The sequence below is a fragment of the Trichoplusia ni genome, unplaced genomic scaffold (genome assembly GCF_003590095.1).
Source record: "Trichoplusia ni isolate ovarian cell line Hi5 unplaced genomic scaffold, tn1 tig00003485, whole genome shotgun sequence".
Lineage (NCBI taxonomy): Eukaryota > Metazoa > Arthropoda > Insecta > Lepidoptera > Noctuidae > Trichoplusia > Trichoplusia ni.
The window spans coordinates 20,001-25,000 of record NW_020800405.1 but is presented as its reverse complement, the minus strand read 5'-3'; the positions used below and the strand labels follow the sequence as shown (position 1 = coordinate 25,000).

Sequence of the window (5,000 nt, the reverse complement as noted above, 5' to 3'; positions counted from 1 at the left end):
TGTTGAGCTTGACTCTAGTCTGGCATTGTAAGGAGACATGAGAGGTGTAGCATAAGTGGGAGATCGTTCGCGCGATCGTCGCTGAAAAACCACTACTTTCATTGTTTCATTACTTACTCGGTTGGGCGGAAGCGGTGCGCGGTCGATGTTAATCGGCGGGCGCACGGTGTTTCGTTCCAAGCGTGCAGAGTGGCGACGTGGCGGCAACGCTCGTCGCCGTAAAACTCCCGCGTGATCCGGTTCGAGGACACTGCCAGGCGGGTAGTTTGACTGGGGCGGTACATCTGTCAAAGAATAACGCAGGTGTCCTAAGGCCAGCTCAGCGAGGACAGAAACCTCGCGTGGAGCAAAAGGGCAAAAGCTGGCTTGATCCAGATGTTCAGTACGCATAGGGACTGCGAAAGCCTCATTCCCGCGCGTCTGCGTTAATCCGTCGACGCGCGGGAATGAGGATTTCTCGTAAGTATCGATATAGAGAGAGGACGGTATACGTGTGTACCACCGCAATCGAAAATCGAAACGAACGAGAACGTCTTTCATATGAATGAAGCTCCCTGGTTGATCCTGCCAGTAGTTATATGCTTGTCTCAAAGATTAAGCCATGCATGTCTCAGTGCAAGCCGTATTAAGGCGATACCGCGAATGGCTCAATATATCAGTTTTGGTTCCTTAGATCTTACTCAGTTACTTGGATAACTGTGGTAATTCTAGAGCTAATACATGCAATCAGAACTCTGACCAGTGATGGGATGAGTGCTTTTATTAGATCAAAACCAATCGACGGATGGCCATGTGTCTGAAGTCGTTAATTTTGATGAATCTGGATAACTTTTGCCGATCGCATGGTCCAGTACCGGCGACGCATCTTTCAAATGTCTGCCTTATCAACTTTCGATGGTAGTTTCTGCGACTACCATGGTTGTCACGGGTAACGGGGAATCAGGGTTCGATTCCGGAGAGGGAGCCTGAGAAACGGCTACCACATCCAAGGAAGGCAGCAGGCGCGCAAATTACCCACTCCCGGCACGGGGAGGTAGTGACGAAAAATAACGATACGGGACTCTTACGAGGCCTCGTAATCGGAATGAGTACACTTTAAATATTTTAACGAGGAACAATTGGAGGGCAAGTCTGGTGCCAGCAGCCGCGGTAATTCCAGCTCCAATAGCGTATACTAAAATTGTTGCGGTTAAAAAGCTCGTAGTTGCATTTGTGCGCCGCGCTGTCGGTGCACCGCATCCGCGGTGATACTGACACGTCTGCGGAGCATATCGTCGGTGAGCCGGCGGTAATACGCCGGTTCAATATCAAAATCCTATCGCGGTGCTCTTCGGTGAGTGTCGAGGTGGGCCGACAATTTTACTTTGAACAAATTAGAGTGCTCAAAGCGGGCTCAAAATGCTGCTTGAATATTTCGTGCATGGAATAATAGAATATGATCTCGGTTCTATTTTGTTGGTTTTCAGAACTCCGAGGTAATGATTAATAGGGATAACTGGGGGCATTCGTATTGCGACGTTAGAGGTGAAATTCTTGGATCGTCGCAAGACGAACATCAGCGAAAGCATTTGCCAAAGGTGTTTTCATCAATCAAGAACGAAAGTTAGAGGTTCGAAGGCGATTAGATACCGCCCTAGTTCTAACCGTAAATATGTCATCTAGCGATCCGCCGACGTTACTACAATGGCTCGGCGGGCAGCTTCCGGGAAACCAAAGATTTTGGACTCCGGGGGGAGTATGGTTGCAAAGCTGAAACTTAAAGGAATTGACGGAAGGGCACCACCAGGAGTGGAGCCTGCGGCTTAATTTGACTCAACACGGGAAATCTCACCAGGCCCGGACACCGGAAGGATTGACAGATTAACAGCTCTTTCTTGATTCGGTGGGTGGTGGTGCATGGCCGTTCTTAGTTGGTGGAGCGATTTGTCTGGTTAATTCCGGTAACGAACGAGACTCTAGCCTGCTAAATAGGCGTCGTCATTTAGGTGTGCGTGGCTACGCGTCACGCAACTCACTGGCGACGTATTAAAATTCTTCTTAGAGGGACCGGCGGCTTCGAGCCGCACGAGATTGAGCAATAACAGGTCTGTGATGCCCTTAGATGTCCTGGGCCGCACGCGCGCTACACTGAAGGAATCAGCATGTTCTCCCTGGCCTAGAGGCCCGGGCAACCCGCTGAAACTCCTTCGTGCTGGGGATTGGGGTTTGCAATTATCCCCCATAAACGAGGAATTCCTAGTAAGCGCGAGTCATAAGCTCGCGTTGATTACGTCCCTGCCCTTTGTACACACCGCCCGTCGCTACTACCGATTGAATGATTTAGTGAGGTCTTCGGACCGACACGCGGTGGCTTCACGGCCGTCGGCGTTGCTGGGAAGTTGACCAAACTTGATCATTTAGAGGAAGTAAAAGTCGTAACAAGGTTTCCGTAGGGGAACCTGCGGAAGGATCATTAACGATGTACCGTTTTAACGTGCACTGCGTACGCGAAACGATGTCACATTAATGTTCTCCAAATACTTAAAACGTTCGTCGACACTTTTATCCAATCGTATCGATGAACTTTTAAAAAGAGACCGAACCGACAGGCGTTCCATGGCTTAACTGTCCGGGCGCGCCGGTCGTTCGTCTCGCGTCGCGTACAATCGAGAGTTTTATGCTTCGTTACGATACGGTTTAACATAAAATCCGCAAACCGTGAGAAACATATAAGCTTTAGGTGGATACGCGTTCGTTAACGTTCACTCTCTCTCGTTGCAGATTACGCGGTGTTCCGCGACGGGGGTAAATGTTTTTTTTTTTTTTTTTTAGATATATTAAAAAAAAAAAATTCTTTATTTATCGTAACATGGGTAATAATTTTGTAAAACTATTACCCTGGACGGTGGATCACTTGGCTCGCGGGTCGATGAAGAACGCAGTTAACTGCGCGTCATAGTGTGAACTGCAGGACACATTTGAACATCGACATTTCGAACGCACATTGCGGTCCGTGGAGACACATCCAGGACCACTCCTGTCTGAGGGCCGGCTGTATAAAGTAAACATGCCACATTGCGCATTATGATCTCGTATCCCTATACGATACGATCCAGAAGCGCATTTGACGGCCATCCGTCGGTCCGTTTCGCTTGATAAGTGTCGTCGCTGTTTACGCTTCGCTCTTTCGGGTTGAACGTTGTTACCGACGGTCCGTTCAAAAATAACGCTCTATACGATAGATAGGACATTTGTCGAACGACGTGTCTGACGCTCTTGCACATTTAACGACGTGTATTTGCGTTTTACGCGACGGACGTACAATGATCGCGAGTAAGCGTATCATGCGTCTCGACGTCTCGTCGAGATGCGTCTGCGCGATCGCGACCCTTCGGTCGGTCTAACTAACCAGAGGGGGTCGAGGTGCTCAAGGTCCTAGTATACAATGTCTACGTGTTCGACATAAACACATGTCCGTATATCGTTCGAGATACTAGTAGGCGGACTCGACGTCCGAAGAGCGCATCGACGCCGTAGTCGTTCATAAGAATCTAATAGCGCCGTTAAAGCGTCGTTTTATTCTAGTGTCCGATTGCGTCGTCGTAACGCTGACGGATATCGCGTCTGCCTCATTTTTTTATCGTTGGCCTCAGATCAGGGAGGATCACCCGCCGAATTTAAGCATATTAGTAAGCGGAGGAAAAGAAACTAACCAGGATTTCCTTAGTAGCGGCGAGCGAACAGGAAAGAAGCCCAGCACTGAATCCCGCCGTCGTTCAGGCGGCGGGAGATGTGGTGTTCGGGAGGTTCCGCTTTCTCGTCGCGATCGCTCCTGTCCAAGTTCGTCTTGAACGGGGCCGTTTTCCCGTAGAGGGTGCCAGGCCCGTAGCGACGGAGGATTGCGGCGAGAGGGACTCTCCTTAGAGTCGGGTTGCTTGAGAGTGCAGCCCTAAGTGGGTGGTAAACTCCATCTAAGGCTAAATATTACCGCGAGACCGATAGCGAACAAGTACCGTGAGGGAAAGTTGAAAAGAACTTTGAAGAGAGAGTTCAAGAGTACGTGAAACCGTTCAGGGGTAAACCTGCGAAACTCGAATGAACGAACGGAGAGATTCATCGTCATTCCTCGGCGTACGGACGCGCGCCTCGATGTCGCCGATCTCGGTCGGCTGGCACGGGTCGCGTCCGTCGACGTCCGGGGACGGCGTGCACTTCTCTCTTAGTAAATACATCGCGACCCGTTCGATGTCGGTCTAAGCGCCGTACGGGAGCCCCGTTGCCCCTTCACGGGGGTAGTGGGACCGCGACGGTGGCCGACCGGCCGTCGGACGGTAGTTCTGACGAATCGCGCACGCGTTTTAGACGCGTCCGGCCCGACGCAAGTCAACGTCGTATCCAACGTCTACGCCAAAGTGCGGACGTAGGTGCGGCGCGTCTGTCGTCGCAGCCGTGTTGTCACGGACTGTGCGCGTCTCTGTCTGCGATGATTCAGTTTCGGGCACTCGCAGGACCCGTCTTGAAACACGGACCAAGGAGTCTAGCATGTATGCGAGTCATTGAGATAATAAAACTGAAAGGCGCAACGAAAGTGAAGGCGCGCGCTAGCCGCGTGCTCAGGGAGGATGGAGCGTCGATCTAGGTCGATCTCTCGCACTCCCGAGGCGTCTCGTTTCCAATCCGTGAATGCAGGCGCGCTCTGAGCATAAATGCTGGGACCCGAAAGATGGTGAACTATGCCTGGTCAGGTCGAAGTCAGGGGAAACCCTGATGGAGGACCGTAGCGATTCTGACGTGCAAATCGATCGTCGGAACTGGGTATAGGGTCCGAAGACCTCACTAAATCATTCAATCGGTAGTAGCGACGGGCGGTGTGTACAAAGGGCAGGGACGTAATCAACGCGAGCTTATGACTCGCGCTTACTAGGAATTCCTCGTTTATGGGGGATAATTGCAAACCCCAATCCCCAGCACGAAGGAGTTTCAGCGGGTTGCCCGGGCCTCTAGGCCAGGGAGAACATGCT

The 5,000-nt window shown here is 51.2% G+C and overlaps 2 non-coding genes across 2 annotated transcripts; both read left to right on the top strand.

The window, feature by feature from the left end:
• Positions 1–551: 551 nt before the first annotated feature.
• On the top strand, positions 552–2,455 carry LOC113507938. Its single transcript, XR_003401944.1, has one exon. It is a non-coding gene; the product is annotated as a small subunit ribosomal RNA (ribosomal RNA).
• Positions 2,456–2,873: 418 nt separating this feature from the next.
• On the top strand, positions 2,874–3,030 carry LOC113507935. The gene has a single exon (XR_003401941.1). It is a non-coding gene; the product is annotated as a 5.8S ribosomal RNA (ribosomal RNA).
• The last annotated feature ends 1,970 nt before the right edge of the window (positions 3,031–5,000 follow it).